The 24346-nt window shown below is 40.3% G+C and overlaps 1 protein-coding gene across 4 annotated transcripts in view; it reads left to right on the top strand.

Moving 5' to 3' along the window:
* Positions 1–24346, top strand: part of LOC125768759 (Ig-like and fibronectin type-III domain-containing protein 1) — a 105679-nt gene that overhangs the window by 32140 nt on the left and 49193 nt on the right. For all 4 annotated transcript variants that reach the window (XM_049436834.1, XM_049436831.1, XM_049436832.1 and 1 more), the window contains one exon: positions 15432–15494. The gene's annotated coding sequence lies outside the window, so the exon portion shown is untranslated. The remainder of the gene's footprint in view (positions 1–15431; positions 15495–24346) is intronic.

Here is a 24346-nt window from a genome sequence, read left to right as displayed (position 1 = left end):
TATATATGAAACAAATCAAAATATTTTACAAATAAACATGAAAAGCTAGGAAATATAAAATCTTGTAAAAAGAAAATAAAATATCAAAATTCCAAAAAAAAACGGTGAACTGAATCACTCCATACAAGAAAATCCGGTGTTGATAGATAAACTAGGTTAGGTGGCTGTTATCCTTCACTGCGCAGGGTGGCTGTTTGATTACATTTGCCCGTACGAAAACCAAACAACGAAACCTTCCCCGGCAAAATAATAATAATAAAAAAAACTCCCCTGAATCTTCGCTAGGAACTGTGGCTTGGGGAGAAAGTAATAAAATTCGATCCCTTCAAGGGTTTTTGGTTCGGCTCTTTGCGAAGCTAATCGCCAAAAGGGTCGACACCCAATCTATATTCAATCATTTCTTCTCATTTCGAAGTCAACAACCCGCATCACCGGGCACCTTCCCTTCCCTGCTTGGCAAACTGTTTACTAGCCGGGCAAGGGCCACCAAGATCCTTTCCGCGCGGTGTACGCATCATCATTTGCCATTTCACTAGATTATCGCTGACATGAAAGATTCCCTTTTTACCCAGTGTGACAATTGTTTGCATATCGGGGAAAACAGCTCCACGGTTTTTGCCACCGCCAAGAACAACCACCAAGAACGATGGCAACGAGCAGACCACTAAAAGGTCCCGAGTGGGTCGTGAAATTTGTTACCCCACGATAAGGGTTTACGAGTTTCCTTGCGTTTTCCGCCCCACCCGATGGTACCATTTTAGCCACCCTTCGTGTGGGAGGTGGATTCCCGAAACCGCGAGGTCGGTTTTGCTAGTGCGAATCTATTGTTACCTGTAAATTAATTGGCTGTAAAAAGGTGGCCTATTGCTTGGCAGGGATTCATTTTCTTTTTCCAAACACATTTTCCACCCTCTTCGTTATCTAGAGCTGCTTTCTGGAGCTTGAGGAAACGATTTAACGACAAAACCATTACCAAACTCCCGAACAAGATAGGAGAACCGAAACGCTCCACCGTAGGTGATGGATGGCTTGTTGGCTGTGGGGCCGTATTTAATAATGAGAAATTATCAATCATTCTTCGCTTACATCGCAGCATATTCTCGTTTTGCAAACATTTTGTAGCCAGCAGGTAGAGTAGAACTCAGTTTATGTTAATTTTTTTGTTTTGCATCTTTGAAGAATCGTTTTGTCAATGGCTTAAAGGTAGTTCGTTTTGAACGAGGTTTAAAGCCGGCCCAAAAGGTTGGATTCAAGAACGTTTACAGCAAATGGGTACTTTTAATTGAATAATAGAGAACTTTAAAGGATGGCTTATTCGATTCAGAAAGAGAGCATAGACAATGATTAAAATCATAATTATTAAACAATGTCTTCTTTGGGATACTACAACAGACTCATAGCTTTTGGAGTGAGGTTTCTTACCTTTATTTACTCATACCGCGATAGTAAATGTTGCGTAAATACGATGGATAGAGATGAGATTTTGAATTAGTCCTACCGTTAGAAGGATCTGCGCCTTTGCCAGCTATTCCGTCAAACGATTCGAAACATCGTACAGTTATTATCGATTGAAAAGCATTAGAAATGAAACTGGACAATTCTTCAAAGTTCGAATTCATGGCAAGAAATTCAACACCGTTCCAAGCAACTCTTACCATCTACGATATTATTCATGTCGGTATTTGAATATCAATAGTGCAGCCGCTTTTCGCTGGCATTCACTGCTGGCTGGGCGTATTATTTATTTTTTTATGAACACGCTCGATCGAATCAATATTTGCTTCTAAATATTACATGACGAAGGAAATTTGCTCTTATTCGTTACGGCGTTTCCCACCTGTCTAGAAAATTTGACTAAACCCGCTGGTAAACACCCGTCAGAATGTTGGCAGATCAGCTGGCGGAAAGGATTTGGCACCGGGATATGTTGAAGCTTTTCTTCCAAAAAGGGGATAGGATTTACAGTTCACCTTGTCTCAAAAGTCTGCCCTTTCTTCATCTGCCCACTGGCATATACCACAGCAACCACGCGCGTGATTACTTTTGGTCGATGCGTTTCCATTGGGATGGAGTTATCGCTTTTCTTTGTGTTTTTTTCGTGCTTTTCGAAAAATTTCACTCCAAATTGCCTGGAAGACAAGCATTTCAAAGCGTAGTGTGTACGGGATTACAAGTGAATCAATATTGATAAATTGATTTTCAATTGATTGCGAGCTCCGTTGGCAATTCGTCACAATGATCGTGGATGTGATGATTTCTTCGAAATAGAGACATTAAAAACACGAGCTCTTTGAAAAATTGCTGCCATGATAAGTGTAATGGATGCTTCCAAGGGCTATCCTTGTGAGAATTTTTTTATTAAACAATTCTCGATATTATTCCGATATGAGTTTCGTAGCTCAAAAATCGTCACTTGGGATTTTATTGATATTGGATGAGTCTGATTCCCATTCAGAATCTGAATCTTCATGAATCTGAATGATTTTCTTAATTCGGATTCGTGACTGTAAATCTTTTTTTGTAAAGAACCCCAGACCGTATTCTGGATTTTTGTTTTACCAAATTCCCAAAAAGTCAGTCTGGAAAACAGTCCGAATGGGATTTTATACTGGTCTTGTCGTGTGGACCACAACTTTTATTCTCTAGTATAAAGATAAATGAGTGTTTTGGCAGTCGATTCGTGATTTAAATTACTCCTCATTTAAGATCCTTATAAATCAATCTTCTCAAAAAACTAGAAGCCTTTTGTTTAAGTGCTACAAACTCAGGATGTGGTCTACGATTCCTGGCTTTTGAAGATGCTTTTTAAACGTAGGTGAATAGTCAAGATCTGCGGTGCACGGAAATCGGTATGATAGGGAATATTGTACTTTAACTAAAACTGTATCTATTAAAAATGTAAAGCATCAAGATCAGAATGTTTCAATATAGAAAGGTTATTATTTATTAGAAAAATATTTCATTTAAGTTACAATCCTTATCAAAACCACGTATAACGAAATAGAGTTACTCAATTACTAAACTAGTCAAACTCTCAAACTTTAAACTGTTAAAGTGAAATCAACTACTCAAAACAAATACAAAACATTTGTTTTATGTAATAATCGAAAATAAACAAACATATCTAACAGTGAGATAAAGCGAAAAGTTGTCAAACACTGTAATCAATGTTCGTATTGAGCTCTTTAAAAGATAAAACAACATCATCATGCCACTTTGTAATGCAAGTAAATACATAATGTCGGAAATCATACATCATGCCCGAACACACAATCCTGACCAGCCCTTCCACTCGAGCACGGCTAATAGCAAAACCACGAATTCAATCATACGACGTCTTCGTAAAATAATCAAGCTGTGCAATCACACCACTCTTCGTCACCGTGAAATAAGCGAACCCTTACAGTATGATTCCACTCGAGGCCCGTGGTCCAGTGGCGACGTCTGATGGAAAACCGATCAATCGAGTAATTTCCTCTCGGCTACTGGCCTTTTTGCGACTTGAGCACACGCCGCCACGGTGCCGGTGAGTGCATCGAATTAATGTAAGCAGTCCATTAACCGAATCCGGTGCATTCCGCACGTCCGTTGCAACCCGTCAGCGAGCGCATCGGTTGCCATCCACACCATACCGGGCGAAAGGAGCGTTGATTTTCACGACTATCTATCCGATCGGGCAACAGAAATCGGGTATCCAAGGCGCTGCATCAATGCTTCGGCCATTGAACGGTTGCATGCCGAACGTTTGCCCGCTGGAAGTCCAACGACCAATGTACGATGGCGTCAGGCCTCGATCAACGGCCGCACTGGGCGATGTGCGCACTAAATCGAACACCCCCTGAAGCTACAACTGAAGGAAGATGGGTTTGCGACAAAACCCCATGTACGGCACTCCCTCAAGCCCTAGTGCTTCAACCGTAGCGCAATGTGCGCGTTGCGTAACACCCCAGCACCACAGCTAAGACGAAAATATGTAGCCACAGTCCCCCGTTTAGGATAGGCCGGGACACAAAACCACAGCAATCGGAACTCTTCACCGGCGTGATCAGCATAAGGTACGCCAGAAAGGTCCATCTCATTTGCTCTGCAAATGGGTGTTCAATTTACGAGGTGCCACTTTTCACAACCGTACCATCCGGTGACAAATGGTTTTACACCTGCCCTCGTCGCGAAATGGACACTGTTAACACAACCCTACAGAACTGACCCTGACCCAGAACCGCAGCGCACATGTTACCTCGGATGTCTCTGGGGAGGGTATTTGTCTGGGGAGGTTTGTCGCAGAACATAATGCGGGCACGTGCCTTTGCTCTGGTCACCCGTGTATGGTGGCATCGGATGCCTTTTTCTGAGCGGCATACCGCACAAGGCAAGGGCCATGGAACGCATTGTGGCAGGTCAGCAGGTCTTGGAAAACGGCGTGTACTGCGCGGATACTGTTTACGGTTTGACGTAGATCAACGTGATGAGATTGGAGATTTGAGCAGAGCGAAGATGATCGTTATGTATGTTGAGGAATTCACACATAGTTAGGAAGGTCTCGTAATGTTAGGTAAATCTTTAAAAAGGTGGGTGAGTACACTGGTTAAACTGTTTTAATTGCTGATAAGGTTACGATTAAATTTGTGGAATATGTCGTTTTTTTAGAGTTTTTTTTTATTTTGTTATGATTTATTACGAAATAAGTAAAAAAAATTTTTTCATATCATTTAAAACTTATATCTTTCTACAAGGTGTTCGTGATAAATTTAACAATTTTCGCAATGGAAAAGAATTTGTTTGTTGTTTCTATCGTTTTTTGTTTCTATCGAATTTGATGAATTCACAAAACCCAATTACAAATGGAATAAATCACAATACCATCAACAATAGGTATTCACTCAAAATACCCATCATCACAGCTTCAATTCTGTTTGGGAACCTCGAACAAGCTGATGCTACCAGTCTCCTTGGGATGGCCTCAAAAAATGAGTTAGTTTTATCTAGACATTGGAAACATTTTGAAGTAGCAGAAATATTAAGTCAAGCATTTTCCACTGTTCTCACACATATGGCTAGTATGGGTAAGAGGTAGTCGCTTGCTTATCTTTGATTGTTTTTACTGTATTCAGTGGTCATTGGGCAGCAGAAAAATATAATCAATTATAAATGTATTGCGTATCATTAGTATCGCGCAACGGGGATATCTCAATTTTCCGTACATATCATTTGCAATTATACTTATACTGTTTATACTCTAAAGTTATAGATTCGAATTTTTTATCTGATCGTATAGCATTCAACATTCTGTTTATACCTGTATAAAGACTCCTGCGAAAGTGTAAACGGTTCGGATGAGATCTTGTACATCTCCTATCATATGTAGACCTACCAGCAATGCCACTAAATCTTAAAATCGCTACATTTATATTATTTTATTTTAGTACAAATTTATTCATCAACAAACTACATGTTATCCATTTCTATTCTTCATACAAAAAACCAAAGCATCTGCTTTTGCAACACTTTTACTTCATCGCACTAGTTTTCCAGTACGGGAAATGCAGGAAAACTTGTCTATAAATTCCACCGCACAATATGTCTTCTGCGAAAGGAAATGTACTGCCATCTGTAGGGTTGAGTCGCTTTCCCACGTAGGCTGATGCTGGTTTGTTGGACTCGCCGTACGTTTCATGTGTCACACCATTGCTGCGTTTATGTCCTTCCTTTCCTGCACTGCTTGGCCGCTTATGTGGCGTACGCGTTCAACCAAACCACCATTACAACGTAATACATATTTATGCTAATGTTTTCCGGTGGCAACATAAAAATGACTAATGTTGCAAACTTGCTGTTGCGTCCAATGCACACAGGTTCCACGCATAAGAAACGGTTTCGCAGGGTTGTACGTTGCAACTGACAGTTAGCGCCACTACCGTAACCTAGATTGGTGGATTTAGAATTTCCCGTAGCGTACAAAACTCATTTCGATGCTGTCATTCAGCGTGCGATCGATTAGCTGCTGCGGCGATAGATCGTGGTGTGGCCACGAGTTGGAACAAGAAATTATATACTCTCTTCTCCGGGGTTCACGGGCATTCCGCAAACGGGGACCGACCCCTAGCCCCAAATGCAGCCAAAGTGCATCGATTTGGAATTCGTTCGAGTGTTTGAAAAGACGGTACAGCGGTCCGTGCCGAAACGTGCACAACCGAAACGGTTGAAAAGTCATTCCAGTGAATAATTCATTCGCAGTTTCCATCAAAGGACAGAAGAGCGGATGAAAATTGCCACCGGCGTGTGTCGCACGGTTTGCTCGTTTTCTCCAGCAACAGAGAATGCTTACAAACCCGGTGGCATCGCTGACGGTGGCAGCTCGTGTAACGATTGTAATGGTTTGCAAAGCTGCACGATATGAAGCTCCAATGTCGATGCTGGTACCCGCACCTGAGCAGCAGCAGCAGCAGCAGCAGCAGTAGTATTCATCGTGTAAGACAGTCGTCCTAAGACAAAGCAAGCAATACGTCGAGATCTGCAAATTGCTTCATGAATTTGTCATACATTAGCATCTCAACCGCAGATCGGGTGTCGGGAACACCGTTTGGAACTCGGGTTGTCTTGGTACGATGAAGGATTCGTACGGTGCGACGAAAAAAAAAAGGGAAATCCATCTCGAAAACGTCTCGGGAGGTTTTAAATCCAATTTCTGTGCTTCTGTTTGGTACCGCGGTTAGTGGCTGGCTGTCGCGAAAATTGCCATTGTGAAGCGTTATTTATTGGAAGCCTTGCGACAGAGATGAGTCCATGTTTTCTTTATTGGATTGGTAGCCGTGAGGAGTGTGGAACCCATATTTCTCCGGGATACCGTCTCTGCCGTGTCTTATTTTCAATTTGAATGCTGATGGAGGCGGTATTTGTACAGCTTAAATGTACCAAAAATTGATGTTTTTATTGGAATCAATTGTGCTTTAATATCTCAATTTTCATCTTTTTAATGCATCTCCTTACGTAACTTTACCATCAGTCGTCATCTACTAGCAAACACCTGCGTATGTGATCATTATGGCGTTGGAGGAGGAATCAAGACATAGCGTAGTGAACACTGTTCGCTAAAACTACCTTCCCGGCTCAACAGGCCCATTTAGTACGTCGGCTATTTAGTGACCCATTCTCATACACAACACCAGCGACCAGAGCCTTCCGTTCGCTCCGGCCTCCGTCCCAGACTAGGTCAACATATGAGCGGATATGTCCAGCACGTTAGGGTGTACACGCACGAAGGAAGCGGGAAAAACGGGGTAATGGAATAGGTGGTTCCGATTTCAAGGGCAACCAGTTTCAGCTGGCAAGACGACAAGCTGATCTCAAGTACGTTCGGATTGCAGCGAACCGGCGGCGCATGAAGTGCATGAGCACAAGCGCAACTGGGGGCGATACGATTCCTGTCTGTTGTGTGTGCCTGTGACAAGAAGGTTTTGTGTGGGGTTCTAGCAAGATAGGGATTTTGTAAAAGATTTATGGTTAATTTATCGTGCAATAAGAGTGCAAGAAGAGTATAGCACTTGTTACGTTTTCCTGTTTGTTTTTTTGTACATGTATATGAGGTTGTTATGATCATGTTAAAATAATCAGTATTTTGGGCAATCATCGCAGAATGTTGGGCATTAATTAGACTAGAGTTCAACAAGTGTTCATATATTTAAGAAGTGATATCATCTTCTGCTGGTAATCTTAAAAAGATACATTAGATTAAACATAGAATAATTCGTCAGATTTATGAAAGGCTAAACAAAACAAATGGAAAATGGGATCGAAAAGCCGCTTTTAATGTTTAGCTTGCTGTAAGTCCAAAAAACAAAGTTTCTAGTAAACCTATAGGAACTTATTATGCTAAATGTGTACTAAACAAGTTCATTGAATGCGGTTTCGGTGGAGAAAAATGATTTCGAAGCCATTTATTAAATTAGTGTTCAAACTAAACTACTACCTCTTGGCAATTCGGTGCGTAGATTGATGTATCGACACAGGAAATGTTGTTTACGCTACTAACATCTTTAGAACAGAATAATCATCCCATTTACCGTTCTTCAAAATATTTTCAAACTATTTCATCACACTACAGATGTTTCGTCTGATTGAAGCATTTGCTTGTGAATTTCACAGTACAATCATTTGCAGTTTTCGGTTGTTAGAATTCTATTACCAGCCCATTGCCGCCGTGATTTCCCCTTCCAACTATCAACTGCACCGTATGCATTCATCTGATTGCGAAGGTTCAGGTGTAGCAACAGCTACACGGGTTAGTTAGGTAAGCTCGCACAAAGGAAACCACCATTTCCAGGCACTAGAACCAGAGAACGGAAGCTCGGCGAAGCGTGCAAACGTGAGCAAAAGGATCACAGATAAGATCTGGGCCCTCATACAAACGTGTTCGGGGTTCCGTTTTCGTACACTTGATTTGGTACGTTGCGATTGTGGTATGGACGGAAGGGGACATTCGGAAGGTATAGTCAGCTTTCCATTCGGTAGCATAAAATCAGGTCAAGTGTGACTTCTGTGACTTGAAAGTGTAATTATGTTTTGTGGGAGCACATCATGATCGCACTCTCCCGCTCGAGCAGGCCGCGATGGTACCATCGGTGCCGCAAATAATCGCGTCGTTTATTTGTTGCGTCAAGTGTTCGACGCTACGGCGAAAAGCTCTTAGACTGTTTGCCGTGCGAGTTGCCGAATGTAAACGTTCGGTTTGAAATGAGATATCAAAACACCATTAGGAAGATGGTTCTGTCTTTGTACGGTCGGTGGCGATGATTACAAGATTGGGTGACAATAAGGCTTATTTCGACATCTTGATAGCGGTTGCCCTCAAATCCAATCATGGATTGCGGGGATGCGAGGAAGACGGTGCAAGAATGAAGGTCTTTAATTGCTATTTGGCACGTATCGGGTGTTAGAATGAGGACGTGAGAAATAGAATGTGTCAGCTTTTGTGACAAGGCGAAGATTCATCGACTCTATGCCGGCTATCAAACTTACGACACCAAATAAATCAATTGCCCCTTTCTGACTGTTGGTGATTTCTTCAAGGCAATGGAAATTACATTATTATATAATTTTTTTTTATTCAGGTAGAACGGCCTGGCACATTGTTATATTGATATGGAAGAAAATATTCTATGTTCTATCAATTTCATGTTAAATCTAGATGTAAATGATTCTGAATCATCGTCATGTACTTTTTATTTCTTCCGGCCTTCTATGAGACATATGAGATTTGATGTATTCTGGAAAAGTTCGTTAGCTAAATGACTACTCCTGAAAGAGGCTTTCTGCATATATGCAGATGTACAGAAATACTTCAATGTTTTCGCATTGTGTTGCAATTATCGAATGGAGGATCCCTTAGTTTCTAGCCTTGGTGTTCAATCTAACACACAGCAGGTTAGATGTTAAATCTCATGAGCTACTGTAAAAATAATCAGTTTATAACTTCTAGATAGCCATTATTATACCTTCAATATTGGACACTTCACTTTGTAATCGCGCAATTGAAGATTTTTATTATTATTAAACAAATCGCTTTTATAATGACTAAACAAATCACTTATAAATATTAAACAAATTGTATAGTCATATGAAGATATGAGAAAAAATATTCCAAATTACCATCGTTATCTTGTATACTACAGAAACAAGAGAAGTGGTCACTTCATCGATTGACTCGGACCAAAAGATTTAATCCTATTGTCACCACACATCGAGTGGACTTTGATATGTTGTCCTTCGAATTATGATTGCATAGTTTCAGGCTGAACACAACATGACACACCAACACAGAGTCGAGCAATCCTCTTATAACAAAAGAGTTGCTGTAATTGCTATAATGAGGTTATTTGTACCAAAATAGACTTCTTGATGAGTTCGTGGTTGAGCCTGAGTGTTTTCGGAGTATTTTGGGGTTATTCATTGTCAAATCGTTAAATCATCTTCATTCATTCATTTTCACCGTGTCTGGTAAGGATGTGATAGCCTGTGTAGGATGTGTTGCTTTTCAATTTATGAGCCGATGGGGTGTGAGAAATTGATGCAGTATTTAGCAACGAATTTGCCGAGATTGTTCACTTACATGACCCTCCGATTGGTCCCTCTGTCTGGTTTCTCGCATCGCTCAAAGGCAGCTCGCATCTGCTGCACCAAGGCCAAGGGAACTGGTAGATCGGTCGTATATTGTCACACTCGATGAGCGGCCTAACCTTAACCTAGCTTCTTACATTGCGAAGCAATCATCTTTTTAGGAATGTTGCAATACCGCTCTATACCGGCCCACTGGCTGTATCTGTTCATGGTGGCAGTTATTTATTCTTGACATTAAAAGCGAAAAAACAGACATCGAAGGCTCGCTCGCAAACCGGGTGAAGAACGCGCTGTTAATTTAAAACAATTCCAACGGGCCGAAAAAGCTAAACGCACAAGTACGTATCCGTTCTTTGTACGGCTTCTTGTGTAGCAGCTCGAAATCGAAATAGGAAGGGGCACCTGCGATCAAAAATGGTACATAAACCTGTGGTTTCATCCTGTTTAATTAGCAATCAATTAGTGTCCAATCTTGGTCGGGTTGGCTAACTGCTAGGAGCGGGCCAAAAAGTGTGTTGCTGAGTGATCATTGACTCGATTGTATTCTTGGTACGTTTCTCTCGTGCTCTGGCCAAAGCCTTACGGTCATACACTGCAATATGGCGTTTATATGTGAATTAGTTAACAATGTTAAAGCGTTTTACTGTCTTGTTTTCCCACCGGCGGGAGATGACCATCGCAGGGACATATTGACCGTGAATGCTCACCAATGTCAATGTCAATACGTGAATGGAAAACATTTACGAATGTGTCGGTTACCTTTTTCAAGGGAACCGAATGATTATGTTTGCTGATGGCAAAATTGAATTTGAAGGCAAAGCTCATCATGGTGATCATTGCAACGGAAAGCGTAACTCGTGTACTGCGGCAGTAAAGGTGTGTTATTATTATTTCAAATATAATAACAGGTCATTTTAGTAACATTGTAAACACTTCCTATGTATAGTATTTTTAACCAAGACAGAAAACATCAGCTCGATTAAGGAATCGTACCCATTATTGCCTGATCCAAGATATTTTAGGTTAGAAACTAAGTCCTTTTCATAGTTCATATTGTTGATACTTCTAACAAGCTAAACATATTTTTTTCGGGATTTTATTGTATGACAGGTATCGTCTTAAGATTTATGCTTTCTAACTTAAAGGATACGATCGTCCTCATAATTGGATTTGCCGATACATTAATTTTTAAATCCGGCTACTCAGTGAGTTTATTGAATAATTTTAGGTGCATAATAAAATGATGATTTCATGCCAATTCTTCAAATTTGTGAAAAACAATTTTTATATTTGTTATCAAAATAGGTTTAGGTATATGTATCTCGAATCAGGAAATAATGATGTTCCTCGATGACTATCTGCTGATGATACAAATTAAAGTGGAATTTTTCAATGAATTCATTCTGTCACTTTTCAAAGAGCATTTCCCAGTTGACTTTATCAAATCCATAACAAATTACCCTCATTTCGATATCTTCTTTAGTTATTTGATTCCTAATCTTGCTTATTTTTTTGGCAGAGTCGAAAGAATCCTTTTAATTGCCACAACACCAAATTACTCACCCGTAAGAGACCTGCTTAAACCGAGCCACAAACCGTACGGCAACAATGCTGTAACAAATCGAGCTCCATATTTCAATCCTTAAGTGGCAGAACACAACAAATGAACAAGTACAGCTTCTTGCCCAAACAACTCAAAACGCCTGCCGAGGGATCTGTTGTGCGTGTGTGTGTGTGTTGGTGACGATTGTTTAACAACACGACCAATCTGCGGTTTAGCAATGTGGGGACACGACAATGCTGACTTCAAACGAGTCGCATTTCTCGGTGGAAATTTATTACCACTTTTCCAGTACGGTGCAGCACCCCCACCTCACTCTCGTCCCCATACCTCCCAACCATTTTGCAAACCCCTCACGAACGAGAATGGCAGTCGGTCGGATTCGGAAAAGGGAACCCATTTTTGGGGGAGAAAAATCCACAAACCGATGGTTGCGTCAGTTAACGATTTGCACGGAAGAGGAGCAATAAAGTTGCCAACGGCAGCTTAGCGGAAACCACCGTGCAGAACAACACCGTGTTGTGCCAAAAGGTGCCCAGGCGAGAAGCCAAGAATTTCTTGTTACTAAAGATACGCCTTCGACTCATGCGCAGATTGCTATCGAAAAAGGTTATTGGCTTTTGGAGTCGTTTGGCTGGCTCTGCATACTTTCCCGGCCAGGAAAGGGAAGTGATCCTTGCGAATGAAGGGAGAAAAACCCCTCGAACAGTAATCTTTACTCGGATATAATGGAAGAGAGAGCAAGGAGGGTGAGAGATGTCCTTCTGGAGCGTTTCGATTGGGATGGCCGGGGAGGAAGCTAAACGAACCGCGGTACCGATAAATCTATTGCCATAAAAATGCCATCAAGTATGGTTTTCCTTTTCGGTGGGTTATTTTCCCCCGAATCCTGCGGGAAAAGGCTGTAAAACTAAATTTGTTCGTTGGTATCACATTGACCAAAGCAGAGCATGATGGTGGTGTGTCTTTTTTATTGCAGTTAAATTCTTTCTTCAGCAAAAACAATGTAAAAGATCATACGAAAGAGCAATGTTTCGAAAGATACTTCAAATTGGAATGTTTTTTTTGTATTGTTTTTAACTCGTTGATGATTTAACTACCATTGCTTTATTTTCGTTTTTCGGTTATTTAAGCATTCAAAAAATATTATTTAAAAAAATAATAAGTAGTGAGTGTTGAAATTTGTTTAAACAACGAAGTATACAGTTTAAACGTCTAGTCAAACGAATTTGTATAGTGGATAATATAAACTAGGAATGAACTAACAAAAAAGAACTTTTAAAGGAGGAAAAATCTGTAACCAAATAATTTTCAAAAAATAATTTTATAAGTTAAATTCCGAACACAAATTTGATTAGTATTACGTAAATGGGAAATAGAGCCATTAACGGTTATTCAGGTTGCTTTATTGATTGTGCAATTTAAAAAACTATTCGAGTATTAGTATGTTTGGCTTTCGATTTACTGTTTTATTTATACATCAGTCTTTCTAGTTCATTGTAAATTCATATAAACCTGTTTTGAAAATCCGTACAATTTATTCCAAATTAAATAAATGATTCCAACATTTTCTACGTACCCTTATATTTATCAAATAAATAACCATAGGTTAAGGAACGTACAAAAATAAATAATATACTACACTCAGGGTGGCCACTCAACCGGGAAATCGGGAAAACCGGGAATTAGCCGGGATTTTTTTTAAACCTGGAAAAACCGGGAAAACACCGGGAATTTCTCCGGAAAATCGGGAAAATTTTCTTTCATGTAATACCGAATTAATCGTCAAAGTATACAATTTGAAGAGTTTTTTTATTCAAACAAAACGGCCTGGCCGTCCATGTACTTACAGGTACATATTTTTTGAGGCGCTTCTATTTTTCCCTCTCATAAATTTGCAACAAATATGATTTTTGGCATTTTTGCGATGATTTCCTAATGTTTCCAGTCCTAGTGCATGTCAGTATCTTTATGTCAAACCTAGACATGTATTTTTAGATTTTTTCGATTCTTTTGATGCATAGTTCGGAACATGAGTGCCCTACAATAGGTCCAAACTCAAGGAAAGGACAGACTAGACTAACAAGCAGAGTTTTTATACAAACAGGATCATTGAATTCGTGAGTCATTTTACGAACTAAATCAAAAGTCCTATGGGTTTTACTTACTATGTTTTCATAATGTTTCGCTTGTCCATTTATGTTGCATGAATACTAATGGACATTTTGCGAAAGAACTCGGTTCATTTAGCCCCATAGCTCTGTCCATTTAGCCCCACCTTGACAAATTAGCATCACGTGAAACATTTACTTTCATTAAACATTTTTAGGATGTTAATGTTATACTTATTGTGTTTAGTTTTGATTAAACTTCTTCAAATGTCCATAATTCCCAAATTCCCATTTATTTTAAAATGATGTCAACTTTGAAATACCAAAACATGTAAACTGCTTATACTAACTTGAAACTAGAAGATTTTATTTAAATTTTATTAGGTTAATGCATTGAAATTGAATCACGTATGAACAAGTTCCAGGTCTCTAAAGTTGCAGAGAAACCCGATTGTGGTTTACACACATGAACCTAATTTCTGGAGCCCTAAGGAGAAATGAGCAATCGAAATCGGTTTGTCTACCCAATTAGCCATTTGCATGGAATTAGGTTAAATGTTATATGATAAAGAACTTCGGCATTAAACTACCGCGCAATGTTTATTTACAACCGAGAAACTAAGTGTAGTGAACCGCCAAAAACCGGGAAAAACTTGGAAAAAACCGGGAGAAAACCGGGAAAAAACCGGGAATCTAAAATTCTTATTTGAGTGGCCACCCTGTACACTCTAACTGTTTTGAATGTTCCGAGGAAAATCTGCATACATGGGAGGACTGGTACGGATTGTTTTCATTGGGAGCTTTATCATAAATAAGAATGTTATAGTAGCCAGAACCCTAAAACTGAGGTTTGAAAATCTTAGAAATTAATCGAACAGAGCTGTACTACGTACCAACAAAACTACAAACTCTCAGGTTTCCGGTGCTATCGAGCCGTAGAAAATAACAAACCAAACAAAAGTCCTTCTGCTAGCAAGCAGCAAGCTTATACCGGATGGAAGATTTATGCTACACACCTCTCGCCCAAAGGTCAAAACAAGTGAGTGGTAGGAAAATTCTCTCCAACCCCTCGTGGTGGGAAAGGGTTCAGAAATTGTTTCCCCAATATTTTCGAACCCAGAAAAACCGGCCAAACCCCTGAAGATGAAAAGCAAAACAAAACAATCACCGATCCCATGGTCTTCATCCCCAACGTAACCGTCCCTGATAGATCGAGTCCGGTCAGATGAAATTGTGCGGCTTTCTTGGGTGCACGATTCCTAACGCATAGTTTTGGTTTGAAAGTTGTTAAAAGTTTTGTGTCGGTCAGGTTGCAGATGAGGTTTCTACAGAGCTGCAGGGAGATCTTACGTGAGCTGAAGGTGTTTGTGATAAATTTTATTTTCTCTAGCATTATGAAGGTGCACGAACCAATGCTCACAGTGCATGAATAGTTCACAATAATAAATATGATGGAAAAGATTTTAAGTACACCTAGGTATAGTGGTGTATTAATTTACCCTCAATCGGGACCAATTAGGAACGATAAATGGCTATGTTCTAAAACCACTACCAGTAACATGCTGTGAACGGCCCAAAAATAACAAACGAGTACGTGTTTGATAAATTCCACTTTATTTATGTACTCTTTTCCCGTTCTTTTTCAGGTGATTGATGATCTAACGGTGTTGTTGTGCCCCGACAAGCGTACGTCAGCTTCATTCCAGACGGTAAGTAATTAAACAAATACTCCGCAAATAGTTCTTACTCATCGGGCGATCAATTTGATAGCAATCGTGCATGTAGGTGGATAGTATAGAACAAAGAATTTAGAGCAGGACAAAACATACACCCACCAAAAAAAGCTTCGTCAAATTAACATGATCCTTGCGTGCGGGACCTCGGTGCCCTAGCGAATGGGCCGATTGCGCAACGTCCTTGGCGTTCGTGACGGACATCAATATAGTGAGGCGTCATTCAAATACAGTGAAAGAGAAAAAAACAATGAAATTTGGATTTCGGTACGGAGCAGTCCTTAAAATTATTCACGAAAGCTAGGCGAAACGTTTCGAAATTTCGAGTGTTTCAATGGTTGCACGATGTCGAGTGGTATAAAACCATTGCAATTAGCCCTTGGGTTGAAGGAAAAAAAAATAATGTACGATTGTTATTTCATGAAATTGAATATTTCATTTCAAGGTTTTCATATTCAACAAAAAACCTATAACTTAACTTCTGTTTTCAATTGATGTTCACTTGTTGATACATTTCTATTTTAAATTAATAATTCAATCAACATTTTGAATGGTAAACATCCCCAGAAAACATGAATGTTTTTAATTCATTTCGTTTTTCTTCAAACGATATTGTTGACTTTGAAACTCTCGCTACAACCCAATGATGAATGTGTGAGGAAAGACTGTATGACCGGAATCACGACTACGTCGAGCCGTCGCCACCGTTTGCACACGCTGCCAGCAAAATTCCATCCACCAACGCACCATCCGCACGAAACCTGTCCGGAATAGTAATGGCCACACCGGTATGTGCAATGACGAATTTAACGAAAAGCACGCCCGGCCGCACGCAAACTTTCGATAATGAACACGAAAGCATCGGTGCCGAGAGTTCACAACCCTAAAATGCTACCGCGCGGTTCCCCACGGTTCGACCGACCCTGCCAGGAGTCAACTGGTCAATGGTTTATACACCTCAAGGACGTGTACCGTACGTGTCGCAATGTTGTCGCCAAAGTTTGGCCAAGCTTCGGCAGCACAAAGGTGGTAGCATTCTCATAATAATGGCGCTTGGATGGCGCTTATACAGTGACCAATCGGGACTAAGATATGGTCGCGCTCGTAAATAGTGTTTGTTGTAGCACACGTCCACTCGCTACGACACCGTGAGTGTGAGGTGTACGTTGGTCAATGAAATTGTATCAGCTTTATAAATGTTACAAAACCATCAGCGAAACGGAAGGATCTTTAAGCAAGGGAGTGTTAATTTGTTTGCTGGGATTAAGTGGATTTTTTGGAACATAATACAAGCATAGCTTATTACAATTTTTCCACTATTTGATATATTTGTCTATATAGTTACTGGATTGCAATAAAATACGTCATGTATAGTAGAATTATGCTGAAAGACAGTCACTCGTTGAATAATTGAAGACTTTTTGATGCCTGCGTGTCACGCGTTTTTTTTTCGAAGTCGTCGTTTTTATGCTTTACTCGGATTTTTTTTTCTAAATATACTGTTCCATATTTACTATTCTTGAGTAAGACAATTTTGAGTAAAAGAAGTGTTGGATTGCAAAAACTGTAGATTAAAAAACCAAGTAAAATGTTTCTACCTTTCCATAACACTTTCTCTTACACTTCACTTTTTGTGAAAGAACGAAGAAAAATGGTCCCTTTAGAAGCGCCATTAATGATTCATATTTCCATTTTGCTTTTTGTTTAGTTGGATAGATTTTTTTATAATTTTTTTATGAGTTTCATTTTAATGAAAAATATAACGATTTTCCACATGAGCTTTAAGGTAACTGAGGGATGGGAAAATGTTCCTCATTTATTTATGAGAAGGTTTATATTCATCCCTCATTATTTTATATATTGTACAATTGAGTTTTGTTTACTGGGAATTTTGTTTTAAGCTGACAATAAAATTGGCTAAATTACTATTAACATTAAATTTTTTATTAATTCATTGATTTCCTTATAAATTTCTTCATATTGTAGTATTCCCTCATATTGCAAAAAGTGTGGTATAGAATTTAGAAACCTAACTGTTTTATCAAATTAACTTCAATGTTACGTTTGTGAAGAAAAAAAAAAGTTCATATAATTCAAATTAGAATATTCAATTCGTTACAAATCTGTTTTACATGCACCACGCACGTTTTGCTCAAGGTGAACCTTTACTGTAATCACACGTTACGCAAGATGGCGTTGAGATGTTCTGGAATGAGTCAGTGTGAAGGAAGTGAATGGATGTTCTAATCCCTCATCGTTTTCGTAGTGGCAGAAGGTTCATCGCGAAGATGAGCATTGGTTTCGATTCGATGGTCAAGGTGCTTTCGGTGCTTCGATCGATCATTACCGACCGTCTAGCGTACGTTTCTGCTTGCTGCCACGAAAACCTACAACCATCTTAATTAATCAACGACAGTGCGACCCGGCACAGCAGCAGTCCCACACTTAATTACTTCCTTTGTTCTCGCCTGACACTCGACGATAAACGACACCTTCGGCCGCGGTCTAATCGTTGGACACGCGAGATTCTTTCCGTACCCTCCCGCTGCATCTCACCGCCCGTCCCATCGCGACCCGTGGGAGGGTAAACAGTGGGAGGGATGGTACAAAAACACAAAACAAAACCTGTATTGTGGTCGAGCGCACGCCACCTAATCACTCTCCACACTGATGCACCTGAGATGCTGTATTGCCGGTGTTCTGTACGAGCGTTTGGGTACCCTCGGTTCCCGGCCCTTGGTCGTCACCGGTACTGTTCACAAAGCAGCGCATTGTCTTGTTCGTACGCAAATCCGTACGCTCACTATCTCACACCCAACCACAACGGCCCCGGGTATAAAACAAGCGCGGACCTCAAGATGCTTCCTCCGTTGTGGTGCAGCTGCAACTCGCGCGCAGTGACTGCAGTTTCGTTATATAACGCACCACCCGGTTTGTATGTTGCTTTGCAAACTAGACAAACTCACCAAGCGCTGCGTCGAAACAATGTCGATAAATTAGCCCTTTAGGCCAAGCTTTAGCTCAGGGTCGATAGTTGGATCCATATGGATTGAGGGTACGAGGGTACTGGTTTTTGGGTTATATTTCCCGAGCTCACAAGCAGTGATGCATGACGGTGATTGGCACGTTAACCCTCTGGGATGGGAATTATGATATGATATAATGTAGCTCGTTTGATTTTCCATGATTTGATGCCCGATTTCGTAGCAACGCGTATGTTGTTCGTTTGTGCTGATGCTAATTTGTGCAGGACTAGTGTAAATCGGTGAACGTTTGATGCAGGTAATCCTTGCACCAGTTACACGATTTCGACAAATTGGAATATGATGCAATCAAACAATGCATTTGAATGCATTTCGTTTACAAACATGTTTCCGGATGCAATTAAATATTCATCAAATGTTAATATCACATTCTGGTACATATACTGTAAGCATAGTTCTGATTCTGAGATAATTTGAACTAAAAACTGGAATACTATATCAATTTTATTAATTATATTAGGTAGAACGAGCTGACAATATTAAGTCTATCTATAAATTTCCAATCTTTTATAATAAATGGGTCAGAAATTCTGTCTACAACAAAGCAGCATCAGTATTCGCACGCCATTTAACAAAATCTGCAGCTGCAATTTATGAGGGGTTTACCAGTAGACAAAAATGTTGATCTGGGATTATCAGTAAATTCATTCCAAGCGACTATTAATCGATGCGAATAGAATCCACCAGAATATACATCTACATACATCAAACACAGTTAAACCGAACATCTTTGCTTCTATGTTGTATATCTGGTGGGATGAACTTCATGTTGTCTATTATGACCTCCTTGAATCCATCACCGTTAGAGCAATAGCACAAAAATTTCCACGGAACTTTCTTTTGAAAAAGATATCATAATTCACTGAAGCATCTAAAAATTGTCATTCGTATAGAAAATTTGGTTGAAATTTGTTCATAAATTAGTTCCAACATCATGAATCAAGTTCAGCCAATTATTTCCTATTCTGTGCTCCTCATACCTTGATAGTACTAAATAATTGAAGTAACGAATGAAATTTGAAAGAATATTGCATTCCTGCTTCTTTCACATGTTCTGCATTTTGTAATACATCATGCTTCTAGGGTGGTTCTATGTCTCATCATTATTGCATTCGATAGACATCAAAAGAGTTTTTTCTCCAACCTGCTACCGGTGTGTCATTCACAGGTACCTTCCTTGGAAGGAAGGAAATTCAATAAATTCTACCACCCATGTAAGGGGTAGTTTGCCGGTGCAGAAACAATTTTATTTACCTACCAAATTCATCATCAATCACACTGCCACTTCCACGCTGGCCAGTGGCATTGTAAATATTTGACGCGATCCAAATGTAGTTGCACCTAGTACCGGCCTGGAGCGACATTCTTACATTGAACGTTCGAATCTAGGAGTATAAATGGAATAGTGTTAAAACGAAGAAGTTTTTTTTCTCACTACCCTACACCCCGCTATAAGGGGTCACAACGTAACGAGAACTTTGAAGTATGCTCTTTTGCCATTGCCGAACAAAAATTGTTATCTAGCAAAGTAAGCTGGCTAACGAGAGAGAGAGACAGAGGATGAAAAAAAAGTTAGATGTGAATATCAAACACTATCGTATCATGCTGTTCCGGTGTAAGCGATGCCGCCCCCCACCTGTGTGACGATAGAAGGAAGATGCACCAGTGTTATACCAGTGTCGAACGCTTTTCCTAAGAACATCCTGTCGCGAAAGGAAAAGATAGATAGTTTGGAAATGCGGTATGCAAAAGGTAAAAGGCAACACAGGATAACATCCGTTGCCTTTGGTGTTGGTTGATCCTTGTATAATGGAAAGTTTGAGCAGTGGGTTTGTGAGAATGTGGAAAAGGCAGGAGCTTAAACAACGGTATCGCTTTTTTTCGTACTCGCTTTCGTTACTCACCGCTCGCTAGTTATAAGTGCGCTGGAAGATAAAGTGTAGAATTTTAGGAGGACGGCTTCGGTCGGCAGAAACGCTCTAGATGGAGATGGAAAAGAAGAGAACCGTGTCAACAGAAGAAAAAAAAACTAAAAAAGAAAATCTTTCTCACCTCCCCAAACTAAGCAATCATGCAGCCAATGCAGCATCATGTGCATCGTTTTTCTTTTTTTTTGCATCGTCTGCTTCTGCTTGTTGGCTCCTCGTTGTCGGTAGAATGTTCATAAATTTTTAATAACATCGCCAACCGCCTCTCCTCCCTCCTGGCTGACTGGGAACGTTGATCTTGTTTACTGGGAACACTGTGTACACTAAGCCGGAAGAAAACACAGCTGCATACTTCAAATGTAAGTCATCCTCCTTTTTTGTGCCCTCCGAACTGAACGGCCTGATCTAACTAATGTCTACGTTGTGTCCCAGAAGACGCTCTGTTTTGCCCTGCGAATCGGTTACGAAAATGCAGCCAGAAAGCAATCCATTCGCCCACAGAAAAAATAGCTTCCCCGTGCCATATTTCATAGATTCGTTAAAGCTCTTGGGAAGTTTCGAGCGAAGCAAAGGCGACATTCGGTTTCGCTGTGGAGGTAGATTGTCGCGTTATGACGTGAAGATGTTTGATCTGCGTGATTGAAGTGATTGGCCCCGCATGCTCTATGGCTGTTGCCGACCTGTGCCACCGATAAAGATGGATGATTGAGCCGTCACCGGAATCACCGCAGTTGATTCGGGGTCACGTGTCCCTGAACGAGACCTCGGGTACAGCCTATTCTCGCAGAGCTGTGTCAACGTACACACATCTGTTGGAGTTGGAGAGAAATAGAAGATGAAGACCTGTTGAGCGGATTTTGATCCAGATGTGGAAGTTGTAGACGAGCGAGCACCACGGCGTCATTTGTAAGTTTGAGCGCGTTATCTAACACTAGTCGCGGAGTATCAGATTTCCTATCTGCGTTGTGGTCGCAAATCCCGAACAATGTTGAGACAACGGACTTACTTTTGAGTTGGTTAGTTTTGGTTGCTTCTCGGTTTGGCGTTGATTACGCACGCAGATGAATACGCCGCAAGCTGTTGTAGTCTTCCGATGGTTCACAAGATGTTTGCACCATTGACCGGTTCCATTCACTTTACACAACCCGTGTGACCTGTTGGTCTGTTGGTAATGAACGGCTGCAGATCCAGAAGGTTTGTTGCCTTCGCACCGCCACTTTACAACCTGTCGAGTCATCTTCGAGATGGTCAGCGTGATGAGAGCCAAGCCGCTAAGAAGCGGTAAGTTCCCAATCACCGTTCTCTTCGAACTACTCCGGCGGGAAATCAATTATGGACCATTTGCTCCGTGCGCTTGTGGTTGATAGACTTTCGATTGGACCTGCTCTGAATGTGAGCATTCCCCTTTAGTTGACGTTTACCTTCGGCGCCCTCGCATATTCGTTTGGTGGATAAACTGGCGGCGGAACCGGTTGAATAGAATTTGATTTGTTCTTTGACTTTGAGCAAATCGTGCGGCAAGGTGAAACAGGTTTCAGCTTCGGTGGGTGCATGTTTCAAACGATTTTATTTTAAGTTCTGGTGCAGCTGCTGCAGCCAGTGGAGGGCAACCCTCATGTTTCGGCGGTTTCCACTGCTGCAGGACCTCTGGCAATGACACTATAAAACAGAAACGATTCAATTCCATGGCTCTACAGGGAAAAACAGGGAGTTCTTAACCGGGCAAACTAACTTCCTCCACGACCGGTACCGACCGGTTCGGTTGCACCAAGGTGCAGTTGTTGCACCGAATGTTGTACCACCATCAAAATGGGGGGTGGTCGTGGTGGGTGTTTAGTGATGCGGTGAATGTGCCACCGGGCACAGTTGATCGGACGATTGGGCACTTGGGTTTGGGGTTGGTTTGTGGTTGAGACGAGCGAGGAGTTTTATTTTTCGTTTACACCATACCCGGCAGCAATTCAATGCAGGTGGTTCTGATCGTTGGCAGAATGTGGTTGCGATTGGCTTTCGATTAGATTGGCGATTTTTTCCATTTCCTTTTTGCTAATTAAGTTGGAAATGGATAATTTTAGTATTTAAGAGTTTAGTTTATTAGCTTCATCTTATTTATGTTATTTTATGTCTTTAATTAAAGTAGGTATGTCTCATATTGTTGTTCAAATTTTTAAAAGTTCAACAAACTGAAAACTATAAATTTCATATAATCTTTCTTGTAAGCGGTGGGTTGCTTGTTTCAGGTAATAATTTTCTGTAAGAAGCTTTTAATATTTTAAACCGAATTCCGCTCCCTTGCCGGAATTTCATTTACCATTGTAAGGTTATTAAAATCACTAAAAAACAAACTATGAAAATATTGCATCTGTCCAAACTGTCAACAACATTTCAACGGACAGAGAAATCTTTTCACTCTCGGATGAATAACTTGAATGTCATTTGCATTGAAATGAAATGTGTCAAGATTTTATTTTTTGGTTTTTGCCAAACTCGCGTCCAACTCAGCGATTGACACTGTGGTACGAAAATTAACTACCTTATCGTTTTCTTTTTTGTGTGACTGTAAACGGATCTACAATTTCTATTTTACTGCAGTTTGATGATTTTTTTCGTTTAAGGTATTTATTTTTATTTTTTCAGTGTTACTTTTATGGAATTTGACTTTCTTTCTTCCGTTTTTTTGTTGCGTCATAAAATTATCTTTTTTCACTTTTCATTCATGCATTTATTTCATAGCATTTTATATAACAATTATAGGTCTTTTCAACATAATAGAAACATTAAGTTTTTTATGAGACTATTGCTGATGCTATTCTATAGGACCATCCTTTACCAATTAAAAGAAATGTGTGTATGTAATGGAATAAAATTTAATTTAAAATTGTTTTTTTTATCCATGACCTGGCCGGATGGCTATTAAAATTATTTTAAAAATAGTAGAGAGTACTGGTGTGAGCTTTTCTAAATCCTCAATTATTTCCCGTTTTGGGCAATGGGCAGAAATTGGGACTGATCATATAGTGATGAAAAGTACAAAAAATAAGACCAAATCACCTGCTTGTTACTACGTTGTAACGCTTGTACGTTGAGTATTATCTTTTTTTTTTAATTCAAACCATTCATTTTCACCTCCAATGTTTAAACGAATGATCCAAGTGTTACACGGTAATCGTACAAAAAAGTACGTTAATTGCAGCGTTTAAAAAAATCTTTTCACATACTTCTTTTTTACACGTGTACACCTTGCCCGAATACGTGCCCACCGCTAAATTGCTTCTCTATCGGCTTTTGTTGAATGGGCCCATTCTTTCTAATTCATATTTCACGCGCATTGTGGCTCTCGCGTGACCGGTAGCTCCGAAAAATTCCATTTCATATTTTAGCGCAACTTCTTTGTCACAAACGGTGTACAGCAAATGGTGGAAAAAATAGTAATATTATAATATGAATGGCATGTAATTGTATTTGACAAAGCAATCCGGTCAGTGGCAGCCGGGAACCAGCAGCACAGTGTTCGTTTTTCCTTCGCTCAACCGAGATGGAAAATTGGCGCTTGTTAGAAGCTTGGGGACGACTGGGGATGTAAACACTGTTTTGTCCTTTCGCTCGCCGACTCTTGCGCATTTCAAATGGTGTGGAAAGGTAGTTACCACCTTCTGGGAGCGAAAGGCGGGTGAATTCTTGACCCGAATAGAGAGCCCGTGTTGAAACGTTCCAAATGACCTTTCTATCAAGTAGACGGTGGAAAACGCAACCGAAACGCTTTCCTTCGTTCCCTCGTTTCGGTTGCTTTCCTTCGTTCTCGTTTGACAAGCAAACTGTTACGCAGAACTGCTTGATGGAAAAGCATCGTACGATG

The sequence above is a fragment of the Anopheles funestus genome, chromosome 3RL (genome assembly GCF_943734845.2).
Source record: "Anopheles funestus chromosome 3RL, idAnoFuneDA-416_04, whole genome shotgun sequence".
In the NCBI taxonomy this organism is placed as follows: domain Eukaryota; kingdom Metazoa; phylum Arthropoda; class Insecta; order Diptera; family Culicidae; genus Anopheles; species Anopheles funestus.
This window is presented reverse-complemented; position numbering and strand designations above follow the sequence as displayed.